The sequence below is a fragment of the Carcharodon carcharias genome, chromosome 10 (assembly GCF_017639515.1).
Source record: "Carcharodon carcharias isolate sCarCar2 chromosome 10, sCarCar2.pri, whole genome shotgun sequence".
NCBI classification, from domain to species: domain Eukaryota; kingdom Metazoa; phylum Chordata; class Chondrichthyes; order Lamniformes; family Lamnidae; genus Carcharodon; species Carcharodon carcharias.
The window spans coordinates 59,941,619-59,967,061 of NC_054476.1; the positions used below are offsets into that span (position 1 = coordinate 59,941,619).

At 42.1% G+C, this 25,443-nt stretch overlaps 1 protein-coding gene across 12 annotated transcripts in view; it reads right to left on the reverse strand.

The window, feature by feature from the left end:
• The window catches only part of dagla (diacylglycerol lipase, alpha), a 485,025-nt gene that overhangs the window by 242,746 nt on the left and 216,836 nt on the right, over nucleotides 1–25,443 (reverse strand). Inside the window, exons 3-4 of one of the 12 annotated variants that reach the window (XM_041197357.1) lie at nucleotides 22,636–22,775; nucleotides 20,662–20,739 (exon numbers count right to left, since the gene is read on the reverse strand). The exons of 10 other annotated variants lie outside the window; for them this stretch is intronic. The gene's annotated coding sequence lies outside the window, so the exon portion shown is untranslated. The remainder of the gene's footprint in view (nucleotides 1–20,661; nucleotides 20,740–22,635; nucleotides 22,776–25,443) is intronic. One more of the 12 variants, XM_041197355.1, reaches the window with a different exon arrangement.

Sequence of the window (25,443 nt, forward strand, 5' to 3'; positions counted from 1 at the left end):
TGTGACTCAGATTTATTAGAATAACAAACATTGAACCTTGAAAATGTTGGCACTGATCCCACCCTAAGACAAACAAGCTGCATTTTCACAATCCCAGAGGGGTGTGTGCATTTGCAGCGGGGAAACAGGATGGTGAAAGGGATGAAGGGAAACTTGGAAGTGACAGTGTATAAGCATTATTCTGTATGATTAACTGGAGTGAGAACAGAATGGAACTTTAGTGGGTGTTTAATTTTTTTTTTTGTTTCTCCCGTCACCTTTTACTCAATTTCACAGTATGTGAGATCCACAGCATGTGCTCCTATCCGCCCTACCGGACTATGGCATTTAGGAAAAACTGATAGAACAATTTATTTCCAAGCATATTAGACAAAAGCAGAATCTAGCAAGGGAGTAGCATAAAAATACCCCCTTGGCAGGGCCTTACTTGGAGATCCAGGGACAGAAGGAGGTGTGCAACTTTCGAGCCATAGCCAAAGAACACCAGAGGCTCAAAAACACCCTGGGGGTAGGATGAGCAGTGGGGGCGGTCGTAAAAAAAAAATTCAGATGTCGGGACAGTATGTGTTTGCAAGATGCAACTTTGTGTTGTTTCTGGGATTTTGCTCCCACTGTAAGGCCCAACACTTGGTGTCTTGGTGCTATCCTCCCTGAGACATCCAATGGTCAGGTGACCTGGAAAGTGAGAAGTGAATACCTCCTCCTACTTGATCTGACCAGTCATATACCTAACTTGGTCCCAGATATGCACCCAGATAGGAATGTCAAGAAAATCCCAACATTATATAGTTGGTGGACACCTTACTTATTGGATCTATGCCCTTTCTTTCTTCTTAATGCACCAGAAAACTGAACATTCCGATGCACAGGAAATGAGATATTCATAATGATTACAATTATTTGTAGTCAGTGGAAGATTTCCTTTAATGTTCCAATGTAATGGTTGTACATGTGTGCGTAAATTCCCACCGACTCCATGCAGCCCAACCATCACTTTAAATTTAACAGAAACTGAATGAAAACTTGTAGGTAGAAAGGTGAATGTATCTGTCATTTGACAGTTCTCGGCTAGATTGCCATTCACTCCCTGATTACTAATTCAGAGCTGGTAATGGGCAATATAACAATGATGGTTACAATGCATACAACGTTTATCATCAGATAACAAATTACATAGCTGCTAGACTGGGTCTGCAGCAGGCGGTGAGGGAACCAACAAGAGGGAAATACATACTTGACCTCATCCTCACCAAGTTGAATGCTGCAGATGCATCTGTCCATGACAATATCGGTAGGATTGACCACCGCACAAGTCCTTGTGGAGACCAAATCCTGTCTTCACTTTGAGAATACCCTCCATCCAGCGTGTTGCGTGGCGCTATCATCGTGCTAAATGGGATAGATTTCGAATAGATCTAGCAACTTATGACTGGGCATCTATGAGGCGCATGGACCATCAGCAGCAGCAGAAATATACTCAAACCCACAATCTATAACCTCATGGCCCAGCCTATTCCCCACTCTACCATTACTATCAAGCCAGGGAATCATGAGATAAAAACAAAAAATTGCAGATGCTGGAAATCCAAAACAAAAACAGAATTACCTGGAAAAGCTCAGCAGGTCTGGCAGCATCGGCGGAGAAGAAAAACGTTGACGTTTGGAGTCCTCATGACCCTTCATCAGAACTGAGTAAAATTAGGAGAGGGGTGAAATATAAGTTGGTTTAAGGTGGGGGGGGGGTGGGCAGGGAGGAGAGAAGTTGGGAGGGGGGTGGTTGTAGGGACAAGCAAACAGTGATAGGAGCAGATAATCAAAAGACGTCACAGACAAAAGAACAAAGAGGTGTTGAAGGTGGTGATATTATCTAAACGAATGTGCTAATTAAGAATGGATGGCAGGACACAAAAGGAACAGCTCTAGTTGGGGTGGGGTGGAATAAGACTAACAGGGCATAAAAGGTATAGATTTTAAAAATAATGGAAATAGGTGGGAAAAGAAAAATCTATATAAATCATTGGAAAAAACAAAAGGGAGGGGGAAGAAACAGAAAAGGGGCGGGGATGGAGGAGGGAGTTCAAGATCTAAAGTTGTTGAATTCAATATTCAGTCCGAAGGCTGTAAAGTGCCTACTCGGAAGATGAGGTGCTGTTCCTCCAGTTTGCGTTGAGCTTCACTGGAACAATGCTGCAAGCCAAGGACAGACATGTGGGCAAGAGAGCAGGGTGGATTGTTAAAATGGCAAACGACAGGGAGGTTTGGGTCATTCTTGCGGACAGACCGCAGGTGTTCTGCAAAGCGGTCGCCCAGTTTGTGTTTGGTCTCTCTAATGTAGAGGAGAACACATAGGGAACAACGAATGCAGTAGACTAAGTTGGGGGAAATGCAAGTGAAATGCTGCTTCACTTGAAAGGAGTGTTTGGGCCTTTGGACGGTGAGGAGAGAGGACGTGAAGGGGCAGGTGTTGTATCTTTTGCGTACGCATGTGGAGGTGCCATAGGTGGGGGTTGAGGAGTAGGGGGTGATGGAGGAGTGGACCAGGGTGTCCCACACGGAACGATCCCTACGGAATGCTGCTGGGGGAGGGGGGGGTGAAAGGAAGATGTGTTTGGTGGTGGCATCATGCGGAGGCTGGTGGGGTGATAAGTGAGGACAAGGGGGACCCTATCATGTTTCTGGAAGGGAGGAGAAGGCGTGAGGGCGGATGCGTGGGAGATGGGCTGGACACGGTTGAGGGCCCTGTCAACGACCGTGGATAGAAAACCTCGCTTAAGGAAGAAGGAGGACATGTCAGAGGAACTGTTTTTGAAGGTAGCATCATCAAAACAGATGCGACGGAGGCGAATTAACTGAGATAATGGGATGGAGACCTTACAGGAAGCGGGATGTGAGGAGCTGTAGTCGAGGTAGCTGTGGGAGTCGGTAGGTAGGCTTGTAATGGATATTCAAAACAAAAACAGAATTACCTGGAAAAACTCAGCAGGTCTGGCAGCATCGGCGGAGAAGAAAAGAGTTGACGTTTCGAGTCCTCATGACCCTTCGACAGAGGCTGTCGAAGGGTCATGAGGACTCGAAACGTCAACTCTTTTCTTCTCCGCCGATGCTGCCAGACCTGCTGAGTTTTTCCAGGTAATTCTGTTTTTGTTTTGGATTTCCAGCATCCGCAGTTTTTTTGTTTTTATCCTTGTAATGGATATTGGTGGACAGTCTATCACCAGAAATTGAGACAGAGAGATCAAGGAAGGGAAGGGAAGTGTCAGAGATGGACCATGTGAAAATGATGGAGGGGTGGAGATTGGAAGCAAAATTAATAAATTTTTCCAGGTCCCGACGAGAGCATGAAACAACACCGAAGTAATCATCGAGGTACCGGAGAAAGAGTTGTGGGGGGGGCCGGAGTAGGACTGGAACAAGGAATGTTCCACATATCCCATAAAGAGACAAGCGTAGCTGGGGCCCATGCGGGTACCCATAGCCACATCTTTTATTTGGAGGAGGTGAGAGGAGTTAAAGGAGAAATGGTTCAGTGTGAGAACAAGTTCAGCCAGACGGAGGAAAGTAGTTGTGGATGGGGATTGTTCGGGCCTCTGTTCGAGGAAGAAGCTATGGGCCCTCAGACCATCCTGGTGGGGGATGGAGGTGTACAGGGATTGGACGTCCATGGTGAAGAGGAGGCGGTTGGGGCCAGGGAACTGGAAATTGTTGATGTGACGTAAGGTGTCAGAGGAATCACGGATGTAGGTGGGAAGGGACTGGACAAGGGGAGAGAGAAGGGAGTCAAGATAACGGGAAATGAGTTCCGTGGGGCAGGAACAGGCTGACACGATCGGTCTGCCGGGACCATCCTGTTTGTGGATTTTGGGTAGGAGGTAGAAGTGGGCCATCCAAGGTTGGGTGACTATGAGGGTGGAAGCTGTGGGAGGAAGATCTCCAGAGGAGATGAGGTCAGTGACAGTCCTGGAAACAATGGCTTGATGTTCAGTGGTGGGGTCATGGTCCAGGGAGAGTTAGGAGGAAGTGTCTGCGAGTTGATGCTCAGCCTCCGCCAGGTAGAGGTCAGTGCGCCAGAACACAACAGCACTTCCCTTGTCAGCAGGTTTGATGACGGAGTACAGTAAGTTCAGAGAGAGACAGATTAGAATGGGTAAGAGGAGCAGAGAAATTGAGACGATTAATGTCACGCCGACAGTTCTCAATGAAAAGATCAAGAGAAGCTAAGAATCCAGAGGGAGGGGTCCAGGTGGAGGGAGAATATTGGAGGCGGGTAAAAGGATCTGAAGAATAAAATGCTGCTGGTGGGAGAGGTCGAGTGTGTTCATATGGCGGCGCATGACACTGAGTGTGGATCTCAGAATGCGACGGGAACAGCAGTCCAAGAAACGTATTATGTCCCGGAGGTACCTGTAATCCTGGGTGAGTTCAAAACGAGGGATGGAATTTCAGTTGAAATCCACGTGGGGTAAGTCGGAGACGGAACCCTTCTTTTTCAAAGCTGCGCGTGCCTCCAGTTTAATTTTATTCTTTGTCTCATCCGACGCCTCAACAAGAAACTTTTTCTCTTTCTCTCAAGTGCTAAGGAACACAAGCTCCAACAACTCATCGACACCAACACCCATCTAGGACCCTCCACCCCTGCCTGTCCCTCCGTCCCCACCCCATCTTCCAATCCCAGTCCCAGCCGTGTATTCACTATACCCCCTGACCTTCCTCTATCCGACGCTGAACGTTCAGTGCTCAGCAAAGGACTTAGTTTCATACCCTTATGCCCTCATCTCAATGAACTTCGGGCTCGGCAAGATGCTGAACTCTTCTTCCGCCGTCTTCGAGTCCGTGTTCACTTCTTTGGGCAGCAGTCCTCTCTCCGTTCAACGGATCCTTTTACCCACCTCCAATATTCTCCCTCCACCTGGACCCCTCCCTCTGGATTCTTACCTTCTCTTGATCTTTTCATTGAGAACTGTCAGCGTGACATTAGTCGTCTCAATTTCTCTGCTCCTCTCACCCATTCTAATCTGTCTCTCTCTGAACTTACTGCACTCCATTCTCTCAGGTCCAACCCCAACATTGTCATCAAACCCGCTAACAAGGGTAGTGCTGTTGTTCTCTGGTGCACTGACCTCTACCTCGCAGAGGCTGAGCATCAACTCGCAGACACTTCCTCCTAACTCTCCCTGGACCATGACCCCACCACTGAACATCAAGCCATTGTTTCCAGGACTGTCACTGACCTCATCTCCTCTGGAGATCTTCCTCCCACAGCTTCCAACCTGATAGTCGCCCAACCTCAGATGGCCCACTTCTACCTCCTACCCAAAATCCACAAACAGGACTGTCCCGGCAGACCGATCGGGGCAACCTGTTCCTGCCCCACGGAACTCATTTCCCGTTATCTTGACTTCCTTCTCTCTCCCCTTGTCCAGTCCCTTCCCACCTACATCCGTGATTCCTCTGACACCTTACGTCACATCAACAATTTCCAGTTCCCTGGCCCCAACCGCCTCCTCTTCACCATGGACGTCCAATCCCTGTACACCTCCATCCCCCACCAGGATGGTCTGAGGGCCCATAGCTTCTTCCTCGAACAGAGGCCCGAACAATCTCCATTCACCACTACTTTCCTCCGTCTGGCTGAACTTGTTCTCACACTGAACAATTTCTCCTTTAACTCCTCTCACTTCCTCCAAATAAAAGGTGTAGCTATGGGTACCCACATGGGTCCCAGCTATGCCTGTCTCTTTATGGGATATGTGGAACATTCCTTGTTCCAGTCCTACTCTGGCCCCCTTCCACAACTCTTTCTCCGGTACATCGATGATTACTTCGGTGCTGTTTCATGCTCTCGTCGGGACCTGGAAAAATTTATTAATTTTGCTTCCAATCTCCACCCCTCCATCATTTTCACATGGTCCATCTCTGACACTTCCGTTCCCGGCCTTGACCTCTCTGTCTCAATTTCTGGTGATAGACTGTCCACCAATATCCATTACAAGCCTACCTACTGACTCCCACAGCTACCTCGACTACAGCTCCTCACACCCCGCTTACTGTAAGGACTCCATCCCATTCTCTTAGTTCCTTCACCTCCGTCGCATCTGTTCTGATGATGCTACCTTCAAAAACAGTTCCTCTGACATGTCCTCCTTATTCCTTAAGCGAGGTTTTCTACCCACAGTCGTTGACAGGGCCCTCAACCGTGTCCAGCCCATCTCCTACACATCTGCCCTCACGCCTTCTCCTCCTTTCCAGAAACATGATAGGGTCCCTTTGTCCTCACTTATCACCCCACCAGCCTCCGCATTCAAAGGATCATCCTCCGCCATTTCCGCCAACTCCAGCATGATGCCACCACCAAACACATCTTCCCTTCACCCTCCTGGCGGCATTCCGTAGGGATCGTTCCCTCTGGGACATCCTGGTCCACTCCTCCATCACCCCTACTCCTCAACCCCCACCTATGGCACCTCCACATGCATATGCAAAAAATGCAACACCTGCCCCTTCACTTCCTTTCTCCTCACTGTCCAAAGGCCCAAACACTCCTTTCAAGTGAAGCAGCATTTCACTTGCATTTCCCCCAACTTAGTCTACTGCATTCGTTGCTCCCAATGCGGTCTCCTCTACATTGGAGAGACCAAACGCAAACTGGGCGACTGCTTTGCAGAACACCTTCGGTCTGTCCGCAAGAATGACCCAAACCTCCCTGTCGTTTGCCATTTTAATATTCCACCCTGCTCTCTTGCCCACATGTCTGTCCTTGGCTTGCTGCATTGTTCCAGTGAAGCTCAACGCAAACTGGAGGAACAGCACATCATCTTCCGAGTAGGCACTTTACAGCCTTCCAGACTGAATATTGAATTCAACAACTTTAGATCTTGAACTCCCTCCTCTATCCCCATCCCTTTTCTGTTTCTTCCCCCTCCCTTTTGATTTTTCCAATAATTTATATAGATTTTTCTTTTCCCACCTATTTCCATTAGTTTTAAAATCTATACCTTTTATGCCCTGTTAGTCTTATTCCACCCCACCCCAACTAGAGCTGTACCTTTTGTGTCCTGCCATCCATTCTTAATTAGATAAAATCACCACCTTCAACACCTCTTTGTTCTTTTGTCTGTGATGTCTTTTGATTATCTGCTCCTATCACTGTTTGCTTGTCCCTACAACCACCCCCCTCCCAACTTCTCTCCCCCCTGCCCACCCCCCCCCACCTTAAACCAACTTATATTTCACTCCTCTTCTAATTTTACTCAGTTCTGTTGAAGGTTCATGAGGACTCCAAACGTCAACTTTTTTCTTATCCGCCGATGCTGCCAGACCTGCTGAGCTTTTCCAGGTAATTCTGTTTTTGTTTTGGATTTCCAGCATCCGCAGTTTTTTGCTTTTATCTCATGATTCCCTGGCTTGATAGTAATGGTAGAGTGGGGAATAGGCTGGGCCATGAGGTTATAGATTGTGGGTTTGAGTATATTTCTGCTGCTGCTGATGGTCCATGCGCCTCATGGATGCCCAGTCATAAGTTGCTAGATCTGTTCGAAATCTATCCCATTTAGCACGATGATAGCGCCACGCAACACGCTGGATGGAGGGTATTCTCAAAGTGAAGACAGGATTTGGTCTCCACAAGGACTTGTGCGGTGGTCAATCCTACCGATATTGTCATGGACAGATGCATCTGCAGCATTCAACTTGGTGAGGATGAGGTCAAGTATGTATTTCCCTCTTGTTGGTTCCCTCACCGCCTGCTGCAGACCTAGTATAGCAGCTATGTAATTTGTTATCTGATGATAAACGTTATATGCATTGTAACCAATCAGGGAGTGACTGGCAATCTAGCCAAGAACTGTCAAATGACAGATACATTCACCTTTCTACCTACAAGTTTTCATTCAGTTTCTGTTAAATTTAAAGTGATGGTTGGGCTGCATGGAGTGGGTGGGAATTTACGCACACATGTACAACCATTACATTGGAACCTTAAAGGAAATCTTCCACTGACTACAAATAATTATAATCATTATGAATATCTAATTTCCTGTACATCGGAATGTTCAGTTTTCTGGTGCATTAAGAAGAAAGAAAGAAAAGGCATAGATCCAATAAGTAAGGTGTCCACCAACTATATTATGTTGGGATTTTCTTGACATTCCTATCTGGGTGCATATCTGGGACCAAGTTAGGTATATGACTGCCAGATGCTGCCAGACCTGCTGAGTTTTTCCAGGTAATTCTGGTTTTGTTAAGCCAGGGAATCAACCCTGGTTCAATGAAGAGTGCAGGAGGGCATGCCAGGAGCAGCACCATGCATACTTAAAAATGAGATGTCAACCTGGTGAAGCTAAAACATAGGACTACTTGCATGCTAAACAGCATAAGCAGCAAGCAATAGACAGAGCTAAGCAATCCCTCAACCAACGTGTCAGATTTAAGTTATGCAGTCCTGCCACATCCAGTCGTGAATGGTGACGGACAATTAGACAACTTACTGGGAGGAGGAGGCTCCACAAATATCCCCATCCTCAATAATGGGGATTATTTTGCACTACAGTGCAAAAGATAAGGCTGAAACATTTGCAACAATCTTCAGTCAGAACTGACGAGTGGATGATCCATCTTGGCCTCCTCTGGAGGTCCCCAGCACCACACATGCCAGCCTTCAACCAATTCGATTCACTCTACATGATATCTAGGAAAGCACTGGATAGTGCAAAGGCTATGGGCCCTGACAAATATTCCAGCAATAGTACTGAAGACTTGTGATCCAGAACTTTCCACGCCCCTAGCCAAGCTGTTCCAGCACAGCTACAACACTGGCATCTACCCAGCAATGTGGATAATTGCACAGGTGTGTCCAAAAGCAGGACAAATCCAACCTGGCCAATTACTGCCCCATCAGTCTATTCTCGATCATCAGTAAAGAGATGGAAAGGGTCACCAACCGTGCTATCAAGCGGCACTTGCTTAGCTGATGCTCAGTTTAGGTTCTGCCAGGATCACTCAGCTTCTGGCGTCATTAGAGCTGGATTCAAAAATGGGCAAAAGAGCTGAAGTCCAGAGGTGAGGTGAGAACGACTGCCCTTGACATCAAGGCAGCATTTGACTGAGTGTGGCATCAAGCACCCCTAGCCAAACTGGAGTCAATGGGAATCAGGGGGAAAACTCTCCTCTGGTTGGAGTCATACCTAGCGCAAAGGAAGATGGTTGTGGTTGTTGGAGATCAATCATCTCAATTCCAGGACAGCACTGCAGGAATTCCTCAGGGTAGTGTGCTAGGCCCAATCATCTTCAGCTGCTTCATCAATGACCTTCCTTCCAGCTGCTTCACCAATGACCTGCCTTCCATCATAAGGTCAGAAGTGAAGATGTTCGCTGATGATTGCGCAATGTTCAGCACCATTCATGACTCCTCAGATACTGAAGTAGCCCATGTCCAAATGCAACAAGACCTGGACAATATCCAGGCTTGTGCTGACAACTGGCAAGGAACATTCATGCCACACAAGTGCCAGGCAATGACTATCTCCAACAAGAGGATCTACCCATTGCCCCTTGACATTCAATGGCATTCCCATCGCTGGATCCTCCACTTTTAACATCCTGGGGGTTACCATTGACCATAAACTGAACTGGACTAGCCATATAAATACTGTAGCTACAAGAGCAGGTCAGAGGCTAGGAATCTTGCGATGAGTATCTCACCTTCTGACTCCCCAAAGCCTGTCCACCATCGACAAGGCACAAGTCAGGAGTGTGATGCAATACTCTCCAATTGCCTAGATGAATGCAGCTCCAACAATATTCAAGAAGCTTGACACCATCCAGGATAAAGCAGCACACTTGATTGGCATCCCATCCTCAAACATTCACTCTCTCCACAACTGACTCACAGTGGCAGCAGCGTGTACCATCTACAAGAGGCACCGCAGAAACTCACCATAGCTCCTTACACAGCACCTTCCAAACCATGACCACTGCCATCTAGAAGGACAAGGGCAGCTGACACATGGGAACACCACCAACTGGAAGCTCCCCTCCAAGCCACTCACCATCCTAACTTGGAAATATATCACCGTTCCTTCACTGTTGCTGGGTCAATATCCTGGAACTCCCTTCGTAACAGCACCGTGGGTGTATCACATGGACTGCAGCACTTCAAGAAAGCAGCTCACACCACCTTCTCTAGGGCAACTAGGGATGGGGAATAAATACTAGCCTAGTCAGCGATGCCCACGTCCCATGAATTAATTTTTTAAAAAATCATCTTAATCACCATTATTCATGAAATACATCATCTGGGACACAATTTGTTAAGGAACAGGAGGACACTATTAGAACCAAAACATTTTCATAACCCCATCTTTCTAGCTTAACAGAATCAATCATCTTTCTTGAGAAAGGTATTTAATCATTTATTGAACCCATTTTAATGCTTTTATAAGCATATAGGAAAGCAAAACAAGGGATTTAAGAGAAGGAAAATTGTGTTGAGATGAAATGGAAATCTAAAGGTGAAGGTATGGTGGGAATATTAAATATTTTGCATCTGTTTTTACAAGTATCAGGCAGCATGAAATGTAGGAATACTTGAGGAGACTGTGAAACAAGCGCTTTCATGCAACTGTAGACAAAGAGGTGGCTCTGAAAGTGTTAACAGAACTCAAGGTGGATAAAAGTCACTAATACTTTACCTGATGACATGGTGCCTTCTAGGCAAAAAATCTCAAACTATGGCATTCAGTAACTAAGCCAGTTATAGTCTATCAATTGTTTGTAAATTCTTAAAAAAAAAATCACAATTTGAGGTAAAACTACGTAAGCATTTAAAAATGCATTAGTTAATCATGGATTTGATAAAAGAAAGTTACGCTCGGCAAATTTATGAGTGCTTTGCCAAGAAATGTCTGATTGCATAGGTAGAGGAAATAGTGGATTTGACATATATGGATTTTCATAAGCTGATTTGGTGTCTCACAAGAGGTTTCTTACAAAAATTCAGGCTCAAGAGAACATGTAGCAAAATGGACAGAATGTTGACCGACAGGAAAACAAAAGTTAATGGATTGGACGTAATGCTAGATCTGGTTCTGAAAACCAAAGCAGGACAAGTAAATAATGCAGGAGTTAAAGGACATCCAGTTAATGAGTATAACATAATTAGGTTTGATATAAAAATTGAGAAGTAAAGTGAACAAAGATGAAGGTATTTCAGTGGAAAAGGAATCAGTGGCAAAATTCCATAAGATAAATACAGTCAACTGGAAAGAAAAGTTAACAGAGGATGGTGCACAACTAATAAGAAATGATGAAAGTACAAAGCAGACTCCCTACTATAGGAATTGCAGGAAAAAAAGTTCTGTGGAATTTTCATTTTTCAAACAGCATATGACAAATTTAATGATGAAGTATAACACCTTTCATGTCCTTAGGAAGCCCCATAGTACTTCACAGCCAAATAAATATATTTTAAAGAATTATATTTTTAAAGGGTAGTTACTGTTATTTTTTAGGGAAATACAGCAGCCAATTTGCACAATGTGAAATATCATACTCATCAGATGAATGGCAAGGTAACCTGCTTTGGGATGTTGGTCGTGGGGTAAAAGTGGCTAGAATACAAGAATCCTCTGCTCTGCTTCAAAAAGGTATAACCTTATTTCTTACATACACCCCAAGAAACAGGCAGGTTCTTAGTTTATCACCTCAGTCTAGACTCAGAAATGCTCTGAAGTTTCAGCCTTGATGATATCCTCAGGTCCTGTGTGGCTACTTGAGCTCACAATCTTTTTACCTGGACGTGAGTGTGATACCACTGAGTCTGGCTGACACTTGGCAAATAGAAAAAAAGGTCAAGCAGAATTAACAAGTATAGAAGAACAGCAAAGAAAAATCATAAAGACTCAGAGGGGATATGAAGAAGGACTGACAGGATGCATAAAGGGAAGTAATATAGGATTTTATGGGCACAGAAAAAGGAGAGTAGTTAAAGAAAGAGTAGGACAGTTAGAGATGAAGAAATGGATGAGAATGAGAACTTTGCCTGGTTTGCACAGAAGAACATTTTGGTGGAAATGAAATCCAAACCTTGCCATTCATCTGATGAGTGTGAAATTTCACATTGTGCAAATTGGCTGCTGTATTTCCCTACAAAATGATAGTTACTACCCTTTGAAAATATAATTATTTAAAATATAATTATTTGGCTGTGAAGTAGTATGGGGCATCTTAAGGACATGAAAGGTGTTATATTTCATCCTTAAATTTGTCATATGCTGTTTGAAAAATGAAAATTCCACAGAACTTTTTTTTCTGCACTCTGTAATTCCTATTGTAGGGATTCTGCTTTGTACAGCACAATATAAAGTAACTATAGAAGCATCATCTCAGTTCACCTCCCATTTGTGGGAAAGCAACTGATCTCTGTTTGACCCCTCTCAACAGCAGTAAGACTATCAACTCACCAGTTAGCAAACTGAATGCAATCTTAAATCAGACCACCAATATATTCTACGATGATACTACACCAAAACAATTTCACATACCAGTGCATACACAATGAGTTGAAATTATAGAATTGACACAGAGTCACACATGAAGTAAGAACAGTGGCATTACAATTATCAAGTCCTGGTAGGCTTAGGATTTAGTAGTGTTACGCAATAAATCACAGAACTCAGTAAAGGTTAGATGTGGTCTTGCCTAAGTTAGTCATCACTTCATGTTTACGCCCTCTAGCTGAGCTATTGATATTATATAATGAGAAATAAATTTCAGCAATATCTACTCCATTCTACCTGAATTAGTGGAATTACTGCTCCAGGAGGTGGTCACACTCCTCACATTAGGTAATTCAAATTAGGTATGTGATCAGGGACAGGAGGGTGTGACTGCAGGTGAAGCAGTTATGGGGACCTGCGTTCAAGGAGCCTTGGCCCCTGCAACTGTCCAACAGTTACAAGGTTCTTGCAAGCTGTGTGGACGTGCACGGGGACTGCAGGGAGGATGAGCCAACTGACCACAGCACTGTAGTGCAGGGAGCCATTCAAGTGGGAGAAGGAAATAGGAATGTAGTTGTGCTAAAGTGCGTAGAATTAGGGGGATTGATAATGTTCTCTGCAGCCATGAGCGTGAGTCCCGAAGGCTTTGTTGCCTGCCCAGTGCCAGGGTTATGGACATCTCCTCAGGGCCGGAGAGGAACTTGGAGTAGGAGGGGAGGGATCCAGTTGTCACTGTCCACGTTGGTACCAACGGCATTGATAGGACTAGAAAGGAGGTTCTGCTGAAAGAATTTGAACAGTTAGGAGCTAAATTAAAAAGCAGAACTTCCAAGTTAATAACCTCGGGATCACTACCTGAGCCATGGGCAAACTAGCACAGGATAAATAAAGTCAAGGAATTAAATATGTGGCTCAAAGGTGGGTGTGGGAGGAATGGATTTCAGTTCATGGGGCACTGGTAACAGTACTGTGGTAGAAGGGAGCTGTTCCGGTGGGACGGGCTTCACTTGAATCATGCTGGGACCAGTGCCCTGCGAATCGAATAACTAGGGCTGTAGAGAGGGCTTTAAACTAAATAGAGGGGGGGCAGAGTTCTGGAGAAGGGATACGTCGGCTAACAAAGCAAAAGGATATGGCAGCATTGCAGGGCAGCTATTTATGTATTAGAGTGTGACAGGAAGGGACAGAGTGTAGAAACATTTAAAAAAAGCAGCAAACAGGGTCAAAGGGGGAAAAAATGGTAAAAAGGCAAAATTAATGACTCTTTACTTAAATGCATGTATTATTCAGAACAAAATAAATGAATTAACAGCACAAATAGAGGTTAATGGGTATGACCTTCCAGCCGTTACGGAGACGTGGTTACAAGGAGATCCAAGCTCGGAGCTAAATATTCAGGGGTATGTGCCTTTTCGAAAGGACAGGCAGGAAGGAAAGGATGCTGTGGTAGCCTTGTTAGTACGAAATGGAATAAGTATGTGAGCAAGAACTGATCTTGGATCGGAAGATGTAGAATCCATATAGGTGGAGGTAAGGAATAACAAGGGGAAGAAGACACTGGTGGAAGCAGTCTATAGGCCCCCTAACAGTAGTTATACTGTAGGCCAGAGAATAACTCAGGAGATGATGAGTGTGTGTAAAAAAGGCAGTACGTTAATCATAGATGACTTTGATCTTCATGTAGATTAGGAAAGTCAAATCGGCAGAGGTGGACACGAGCATGAATTCATAGACTTTATTCAGGATAGTTTCCTAGAACAATATGTTGTGGATCCAAACAGGAATGAGGCTACTTTAGTTCTGGTATGAGGCAGGTTTAATAAGTGATCTCAGAGTAAAAGATATGATAGGAAACAGTGACCATAATATGGTAGAATTTAGCATTCAGTTTGAGAATGAGAAACTTGGGTTGGAAACAACTGTGCTAAACTTAAGTAAGGGTAATTACAAAGGAATGAGGGCAGATTGGCTGGAATGGACTGGGAAAGCAGTTCAGCAGAAAAGACAGTTAATGAACAATGGCAGACATTTAAGAAAATAGTTTGTGACTCACAACAAAGATATATCCCAGTGAGGAAGAATGATTCTAGGAAAGGGATAAACCAACCATGGTTAACCAAGGAAATTAAGGATAGTATCAAAGTGAAAGAAAAAACATACAATGTGGCTAAGGTTATTGGTAAGCCAGAGGATTGGGAAAGTTTTAAAACCAACAGAAGTTGACCAAAATAGAAAAGGAGAACATAAACTTTGAGGGTAAACTAGCAAGTAATATAAAAACAGACAGTAAGAGCTTCTTTAAATATATAAAAAGGAAGAGAGAGGCCAAAGTGAACATAGGCCCCTTAGAGTTTGAGGCTGGAGAAAAAATTATGGGGAACCAGGAAATGGCAGTGGAGTTGAATAAATATTTTGCATCAGTCTTTATGATAGAAGATACTAATAGCATTCCAAAAATATTAAATAATCAAGTACTAGGGAAACTAATGGGGCCAAAGGCTGATAAGTCCCCTGGACCTGATGGGTTGCATCCTAGGATATTAAAGGGAGTGGGCTACACAAATAGTGGATGCACTGGTAATAATCTTCCAAGAATCCTTAGATTTTGGAGAAGTCCCAGATGATTGGAAAACTGCCAATGTTATGCCCTTATTCAAAAAGGGAGGCAGACAAAAAACAGGTAACTATAGGCTTGTTAACTTAACGTCTGTCATTGGGAAAATGTTAGCCTGTCTTTTAAAGTTTGTAATAGCAGAGCATTTGGAAGTGCATAATATAATCAAGCAGAGTCAACACGGCTTCATGAAGGGGAAATCACCCTGACAAATTTATTAGAATTCTTTGAAGAGGTAACAACTAGGACAGACAAAGGGGAACCAGTAGATGTAATATATTTGGATTTCCAAAAGGTGTTCGATAAGGTACTGCACATAGGGCTACTTAATAAGATGAGAGCCCATGGTGTTGGGGAGTGTACATCAGCATGGATAGAGGATTGGCTAACTGATGGAAGACAAAGAGTTGGGATAAAGGGGGCATTTTCAGCATGGTAACCTGTAACTAGTGGAATGCCACAATTATTCACAATATATGACTTAGATGAGGGAAATGAATGTGCTATCGCCAAGTTTGCAGATGACACAAAATAAGTTGGAAAACAAGCAGTGAGGGTGACACAACGAGTCTACAGAGAGCTATAGACAGATTAAGTGAGTGGGCAAAAACTTGGCAGATGGAATATAATGTAGGAAAATGGGAGATTATGCATTTTGGAAGAAAGAATAGAGGAGCTGAATATTATTTAAATGGAGAAAGAATGCAGAAAGCCATAGCACAGAGGGATTTTGGAGTCCTCATTCATGAATCCCAAAAAGCTAACACACAATTTCAGCAGGTAATAGGGAAGGCAAATGGAACGTTGGCCTTTATTTCAAAGGGAATGGAGTATAAAAATAGGGAAGTCTTGCTAAAACTATACAAGGCACTAGTTAGGCCACACATAGAAAACTATGAACAATTTTGGTCCCCTTATCTAATGAAAGATATACTGGCATTGGAGGCAGCCCAGAGAAGGTTCACTAGGTTGATCCCATGTATGGAGAGACTTTCTTATGAGAAGAGGTTGAGTAGGTTGGGCCTGTACTCATTGGAGTTTAGAAGAATGAGAGGTCACCTTATGGAAACATATAAGATTCTTAGGGGGCTTGACAGGGTAGATGCTGGGAGGTTGTTTTTCTTTGTGGGAGAGTCTTTGATCAGAGGGCATAATCTCAGACTGAGAGGTCGCCCATTTAAGACAGAGATGAAGAGGAACTTCTTCTCTCAGAGGGTAGTCAATCTGTGGAACTCTCTGCCGCAGAGGGTTGAAGAGACTGGGTTGTTAAGTATATTCAAGGCTGAGATAGATAGATTTTAATCAGTAAGGGAATCAATTGTTATGGGGAAAAGGCAGGTAAGTGGAGTTGATGATTATTAGATCAGCCATATAAGAATATAAGAAATAGGAAAAGGAGTAGACCATTCGGCCCCTTGAGTCTGCTCCGCTATTCAATAAGATCATGGCTGATCTTCTTGTGTTTCGATTTCCATGTTCCCATCTAACCCTGATAGCCTTTGATTCCCTTGCCTAACAAGAATCTATCTGCCTCTGCCTTAAAAATATTTAATGACCCCACCTCCACCACCTTCTGAGGCATCTTGTGTTTTGCTTTCCACATTGCTACCTAACCCTGATAACCTTAGATTCTTGTTAGGCAAGGGAATCAATCTACCTCAAAAACATTCAATGATCCTGCTTCCACCACCTTCTGAGGCAGAGAGTTCCAAAGTCACACAACCCTCTGAGAGAAAAAAATTCTCCTCATCTCTGTCCTAAAAGGGGGACCCCTAATTTTAAAACAGTGCCCCTTAGTTCTGGACTCACACACAAGAGGAAACACACTTTCAATGTCCACATTGTCAAGGCTGTTCAGGGCCTTGTATACTTCAATCAAATCACCCCTCACTCCTCTAAACTCCAGTGGAAACAAGCCCAATCTGTCCAACCTTTCCTCATAAGACAACCCACTCATTCCAGGTATCAATCTAGTAAACCTTCTTTGAACCGCCTCCAATACATTTACATCCTTTCTTAAATAAGGAGACCAAAATTGTACACGGTATTTGAGGTGCGGTCTCACTAATGCCCTGTATAACTGAAGCATAACATCCTTACTTTTATGTTCAATCCCTCTCGTAATGAAGGATAGCATTCCATTAGCCTTCTTAATTACTTGCTGTATCTGCATACTAATTTTTGTGACTCATGCACTAGAACACCTTGATCCCTCTGCACCCCAGAATTATGCAGCTGTTCTCCATTTAAGTAATACTCTGCTTTTTTGTTCTTCCTGCCAAAGTGAACAACTTCACATTTTCCCACATTAAACTCCAAACACCATGATCTCATTGAATGGTGGAGCAGGCTTGATGAGCTGAATGGCCTACTTCTGCTCCTACATCTTACTGTCTTGTCTAAAAAGTGATATATTAAGCATTGTCTGAAAATTAGTGGTCTAGGTGGTAGAGCGGCCAGACACTGGTCGTTTACTTCTATGATTGGTATTCAATTCTAGCCTGTCTGCTAGTTAATGGTACCCATGCAATGGGCAATGACAGTCTCAATCTAAATTCTGAGCTCACAGCACAAAAGTAGCTCTATTTATCTCTAGTTTGGCAATCCCATTTCTCTTGCTCAATAACTAGTATTTAAAATACCCTATATGAGATTTTAAACTAAAGTGGAAAAATCAAACAAATACACAATTCACAATAACATGATTGCACTTATCCAGTGAATTCTTTCTTATATTTTTTAATTCCTTGATTATGCCATGATTCCCTATGGCTATGAGAAAAAAACAAGATAGTGGAGTTAATTGAATAGTTGTTTTAAAGAGTTGAAACAGACATGATGGACCAAATGGCCTCTTTCTGTGCTGAAAGAATCTATGACTGAAGGTTTTACCTGAAGGATAAAAAGACTGGGCCAGGAATGGATATTTTTGCCCATAACTGTGAAGTTAGCTCAAAGTAGCATGTGCAGTTTGCACAATTCCCATGATGTACCAACCAATCACTGAATTACTGGATTTTTTTTAAAGCTTCTAGCAGTTTCTGCTCAGTATTTTATTCTAAATTGTTAAAAATGATCAAAGCACAAATTCCCAAAGCTTTATTCAAACAGATTTTAAAGCGATTTTCAAAATAAAGAGACTAAATGCGTATTAGAGACACAGACATGTTGGGAGACATAGGGACAGGATTAAGCCATTCAGCCTTTCCAGTCTGTTCCAACATTCAATTAGATCATGGCAGATCTGCATCTTAACCTTTGCTTAACAAAAAATCTATTTTGAAATTTTCAGTTCACCTAGTCTCAATAGATTTATGAGAGAGTGAGGTCCAGATCCTTTGTGTAAAGAGGGATGAGAGAGGAAGGGGTGTGAAGAAGTCTTTCTTTATCCTAATCGGAGTTCCTTTTTGAGAAGAAAAACCTTGATTTTTGAAGCAAGCAAAGAGACGCTAATTACCTCAAATGTATTGTACTGCCATTTAGAAAATAAATATACCAACTCCTCACTCCTGTGAAACAGAAAGAGTGAGGAAGATAGAGAGAGAGAGACAGACAGCATGCACTTCCTCACCCTAATTTGATTTATTGGCCTGCATTTTGCAGTGAAAGTAACAGTGAGGCTGTCAGTGCTCAGTGAGTAAATTAAACATCAAGATTCCACACATCTGCAGTTAAATGTGGAAATCAGGAAGTTGCTGTCCAAGTTGCCCTGTTCCTCCAGATGCTGCACTAAGCCAACATATGTGGAGTGCATGAAATTGTGGAAGTAACGTGATAGATAGCCACTAAACTCACCAGAAAACGTTGAGGCTCATCAATTCCAGTGCAAGTGTACTTCAAATGATGTGCTAAGTTATACTCACTGCCAAGCAATTTCATTGCTATTGAAAATTAACTTTTACAAATGTGGAGTCGCATTCATCAAATTTTAATTATTATTAAAGATATAAAATAGTTTTTTTTTAACTTTTTGTCCCATTCATCTCTTTCTCAATCCGAATTATTTTTTCCCTTTATATCACTTCCTGTACATGACCTGTCACTGAATTAATTATTCTAACTTACAATTGTTGGTTGCAATGCTACATATCTTATTAAGAAATCTTCAATCTGATCAGTTAAGAGTTACACAGTTGCTTGCCCTATTCCCACAGGTCCCAGACCCCCTAAAGAGGATGTCAGGCTGAAATGGCTACTAATTACTGCAAGTCTCAGTGCAAAAGTCCATAGAAAGTCTAAAGGCAAGTGTAGTGAAGTGCCTTTAAATCATTGTTGATTGCAAAATCTGGGCCATTGTTAAATTAAATAATTTGGGCAAATTTTCAAAGCAAACAAAATTACTGAAGGAAATACTCAGACAAGAGAACAGAGAAAAACAATAATGAGTGGATATATAACTTCTCGCCATACTTGTCCTGATGGAGGAAGTGGGAGTGGGGAAGCGGATAGTGGGTTAAAAATGATAGTAGTGACAGTGGAGTGAAGTGGTAACAATGATGCAGGAAATGAATGGGTAGTTCAAAAAGGAAGAGGTAGTGATGAAGTGATAGGAAAAGTAGGGCAGTGGGAAGGCAAAAAGATGAAAGACACGATGGAAGCAAGAGAGCGATGGGGATAGGATGAAAATTAAGTGCCAACGCCACAAAGGAAATTTGCAACCTATAACCATCTACGGTTCCTAAGCTTGTCACAACCTCCCACCCAAAAGAAAAGAAAAATAAGCAGAAGAGAGAAAAACAGCAATATGAAGACACGGACAGGTAAGAGAGAAACCATATTCTCTACTTATTGTGTGCCACCCCACAAAGATCAATCAATATTATATAAACAAATGTAAATTTGTATAGGATCTTTAAGATCTAAATGCATCCTAAGGCACTTTAGCGATAGTAATTGGGAATTAATACTAAACAAGATGTGGAAACGGGGGGTTTATACTTAGAGACGATCCAGAAAACAAGTGTTGGAGGAATTAGTAGAAGTAGGGATGGAGACAGGTGAGAATTTGGAAAAGGATAGCAATAAATGAATGGTGTGAGGAGGCAGAGGAAAAATTAAGAGGAAAGGAAATAGAGAGGAAGTGGTGAACAAAACGGCATGAATGTTCCTAATCTTTTATATGAAAAAGTCTGAGTTCCATGCACTTGGTGTATGATGTGAACACAGATGGACAGAGGCCAAAGGAAATACAAGCTGAGTTTGGTCCAAACCAATCGAAGTACTGTGTTCAGTTTTTCATACCATACTGCATGAAAGATATATTAGCTTGGGAGAAGATATAGGACAAAATTAACAGAATTTAAAAGTTAAATTATGAGAACAGGTTGCATAACTCTGATTTGTTCCTTGAGTTTAGAAGATTGAGCAGTTATCTTAATTGGGATCTTGAAAATGACAAATTATACAGTTGATAGGGTAGAAACAGAGCAACTAGTTCCTCTGGAGATGAAATTCAAAACAAAGTGGCATATTCTTCAAATTAAAACTAGGCCATTGAGAAGTGAAATCAGGAAATGCTAATTTTTAAACACATGGCTATGGAAATCTGCAACTTACTCTTCAAAAAGGCAGTGGATGCTGGGTCAATTGAAATTTCTTGAATCAGATGAAGAGATTGTTGTTTAAGTAAAGGATCTAAGGCAGATAAATGGAATTGAGATACAGATTAATTGTAATTTGATTGAATGGATGTTTCTAGAATCTTATATTCATTGTCTTTGAGTTCCAGGATGGTCTTGGAAGAGTAAGTAATTTTCACTGAGAACAGCAAGGCACAGTAATGCTTATGTGATCAAGCCAGATGTGACAACTGATGATTAAGCTAGTTAAGCACAATAAATGTTCAGTTCAAATTTGGTCTTGGGGGAGTAGACATGGGGAATGTACTAGGAGTGTAGTGATGGTAGCAGTTGAAGGAAACAGTGACTGAATTGAACATGACGAATATTAAAGACAGAAAAAAGACAGCATTTAAGCAATTCAACAGCTATCAGGATGGATGCAGGGCCAAAGACAAGGTTAGGAGTTACTGAATGACTTTGTAGGGAGGTGGAGGTTTTTTTCCCCAGTAATGGGTAAGGAGGATAAAGGAAGTGAAGGAGAAGAGAAGTGAACTAGTGCAAAAAAACACAAGGAAGTAACCAGAAACAGTTCAGTCAGTAATTGAGACCTCATCCAGAAAAAGCCCACAACAATAGTGAGGTCAAAGGATGGCCAAGGAAGTTAATGAGGGAGTAAACATGAAGGTGAGGTTAAGGGAGAATAAAAGAGCAATAAAATTGAAGGGGGGGGGGTGAGATGCAAGTTACAATTACCAAAGAGAAGCTGCTCAGTGCAGAAGCTAAGGGAAGAAAGAAAGGTGGATATCTCAGGAAGTAGGTTATCATTCAACTTGGAAAGGTGGCCAGCAAAGAAGGTTTTGAAAAAATTCATGAGATCATGAAAAAAGCAAGGTATTCAAAGTAGGGAAAGGGGAAGCAGCAAGAAGAGCATGGGAACAGGCCACAGTGTGATTATGATGGTGGCTACATTCCCGTGAAGGTTTACATGATCCTGTCAAGACTGGAAAATGGTGGAAGGGAAAGAAACAAAGACTCAGTTCTAGCCACTGCTCTCTTCTGTTTCCTGCACAATTCAGAAGCAGGTCAGCAATAGACAGGCAGCAGTTTAGAGGTGTAAAAGTGGACAGGAATAGGGCATCCAAGAAGTGAAAACCAGATATGAATGCCAAAAGCAGAGGAATCAAATCAAAATGGAAATATTGGCAAAAGCAGCAAAGATTGACTGGTCCAAGGAAAAGCTAGGGCTTCAAATTGAAAATAGATACAGTGCAACAATAAGACAGTGAGAACCTCCTAAAAGACACCATCTTATCCAAAATATATACACAATTTTTTTTATTACGCTGGGGGTTATAAAAATCAGAAAATTCTCTTATGTCATATACATGGTTAGTTCTAACATCAGATGAAAAATCATCAACCTTAAAAATTAATTCTTGTTTTTCTCTCCACAGATATTGCCTAACCTGCTGAGTATTTCCAGCATTTTGTGTTTTGAGTTCAGATTTTGAGCATCCACAGTATTTTGCTTTTGTATTAAGGAAAGCCAGAAGCAGAGCAGCTTATTTGAAAAAAGTTAACTTGTTTATTATCATCTTAAAAGGTGACTTGGTGAATCACCTGAGTGTCTTCCAAATTTTAAAAAGCTCAATCTTATCCTCATTTGATGTCCATCATCAAGGTAAGTTCTGGGAAAACTGCAGTATCAATACAACTTGTGGCAGAATTCTATTGCCCATTGTGGTCAACAACAACAAAAAAATTCTTGCCAGTGTAAAGCTTGCAATATAACACACTCAGCATCCTAGATCCGTGCTTGTTCAGCTACAGGATCACTTGCCAAGACACAGCCTCATAACTATACACTGAAATTTGAGAACTCAGTCTAACTGAGACAATGTTGTAATTGATACAATGATTACATAGACATGGAAACAGCTAAAAGCAATAAAAATGCACTGAGTCATACCTTAGCATTTGACCTCCTCAAGGATACACAGAGCAGCATTACTCTGCCCAATCAGAATTCCAATTCCAATTGTAAGGAGAGCTCGAGCATACACAGAGACCCGTCTTGTTAATTAACTCAGTTTATCCACAATCTTCAAACTGTTGCATAACGTAAATGGACAAAAGAAAACACATTTTTTGCAGTCGATAAGGATTCTTCAGATAAATGCCTGTAGAAGCATTCAACTAACACCACTCGGCTTTGGTTGGTTTGATCAGTTGAAGTATTAGCGCTGGCAGTGAGGAATGCTTTCCACAAACGATATTTCAAGTCTGCACATGGTTGTACCCTTTTGCCTAGCACTGATTCTGGCTAACTCCGAATCTGTTACGTACACTTAAAGAAGCATTGTTACCATGACAACCTACCTCGTAAGATGCTTCACCACACTTGTTTATAAGAGATAATGCAACAAGGTCATTGGTTACGTGATGACAGCATGTCGCCAAACATATTTGGTGCTATAAATTAATCACTATAGTTTAAAAAGAAAACAAATTAACGTAAAAATATTCACGAAAGAGCTTATATTCAAGCAATGGCAGAATCTGAGTGTTAGCCATGTAGCATTAACTAATTCACAACATCTCCTGTTGATTTTTTAAATGGGCTAATACATGAACTGAAATTCCCAACATGTCCCTGATAAGGCACTGCTACTTCTTTGTGAAATTTTGTACTGGATGAATGGTGACGGATGTTAATGCTATAGAACATAACACGACATTGAAGGAAGCTGGTGTCACATCAGCACTCACAGGTCACCATTAGGATAGATCAGAAGAATAAAGCCGATCAGAAGAGCACCCGTTTCTGCACCAGTGCTAAATTTTTCATTTGCAACACCACCAGTCCATGACATTTCAAAGAGAGGTTGCCAATTAGAGCTGTATTAAAGGAGTTTCATTCTGTGGATTGGATTGATCCCTCTCCCCTCCCAAAAACAGAGGGATTAAATGCATGAGAGGGAGATATTGGTGGAACATAGGAACAGGAATAGGCCACTCAAGCCTATTCTGACATTCAATTAGAATACTGCAATCTGTTTCTTAACTCTATCTGTTTGACTTGGTTCTGTAACCCTTAACACCCGGGCCAGAAAAGAAATATGCCAATCTCAGTTCTGAAATTTTCAATTAACCTAGCCTTAGCAGCTTTTTAACGGAGAGAGTAATAGATTTCCACTATCCTTTTTGCAAAGCAGAGAGGTGAGAGAGAACGGTGTGTGTGAGAGGGAGCCTTTCCCTATCCTAATCTGAGTTCATTTTCTAAAAAGTTGACTTTTGAAACAAAGACTCTAATGACTTCAAATGTTTCATCTTGTCACTTAGAAAATGTAAACATACTAACCACTGACTCTTGTGAAACAGGAGAGAGGAAGGTACAGAGAGAGAGGAATGTAAAAAGAGGGCAGATCCAGAGTGAGCAAATTGTGTTATCCTGCATTGAAATTTCTCAATTTAAAAAAAATTATTTTCAAAAATAAATGCAGCGTGAAAAGGCAATGAACAATTTTGTGTAAGAAGTTTAAATTCTAAGCAGCATAGTAATGTGGGCAGAGCTACAAAATGGGAACAGCTTCTATGGGAAGAAAGGAAAGGTGTTTGAGATTCTTTTACTGATGAGAATATAAATACTTTCTCATGGAAGTAGGGTTTGTTAACAGCTCACTGATACCAAATGTGGGAGAGCAAATTGTAATTTAATTTAGAAGGCAGTACATCACCACCTCCTCAAGGGCAATTAGGGATGGGCAATAAATGCTGGCCTAGCCAGCAACGCCTACTTCACATGAACAAATATAAAATAGTCAATAAACGAGTATCAATGACACTTGAAACCAAAACATGATCTGCCGTCTGAAATGGACACAAAAGGTCCCATGGCCCTATTCAAAAAGCAGGGGAATTCTCTATGGTGTCCTATACAACACTACTAAAATATAAATATTTGAACATTTGATTTTTGTTGGACATTGCTAAGTATAAATTGGTTCCCATGTTACAATTACAAGCTACATTACAAGTGTAGCAGCTGCACTTCAGATGTACTTAATTAGCTGTGAAATGCTTTTATGATGCATTGAGGTCCTAAAGGCACATCAATGCAAGCTTTTTTAGAACTATCATAATTAATATATTCCAGCCAAATCTTTTCCTTCCATACTGAGTTTAAGATCCCAGCTGTAAAGTACTGCACATGGGTAAAAGAATAAAATTGGGTAGACAGGTAGAAAATTATCCCAAGCTACTCCTACAGATCGCTTGGCAGGTAGTTACAAATGGCATTGGCACAGATGGTAGAGATCTGGACCAAGTCTCTTACCTACCCATGTTCCCTGTGAACACCATGAACATATTTCAAGTTGTTAACTGTGTATTAATCGTGTTAAATTATATGCAGGTAATGGGCATTAACTGGTGGTTCACTAGAATCCCTATAAATAGACAGTCTGACACTTTACTTGTTGGGTTAGGAGATGTATGTTTGTAATGCATAACTCTGTAAATAAATATAAAAATACGTAAAGATTGGCTCCAGCTTAATTCTTCACCAATTAGATTTCTGGAATATAACACAAGTTTTCAAAGCTCTGGAATCCTGCCACATCCAGTCATGAATGGTGGATGACAATTAAGCAAAAAACATCTCACTACCACAGATGCCAGTCTTCAGACAGTTCACTCCACAATATCAAGGAATGGCTGTGTGTGCTGGACATGGTTAAAGAAAAAAGCCTCAAAAACTTTCCATCAATAGTGTTAA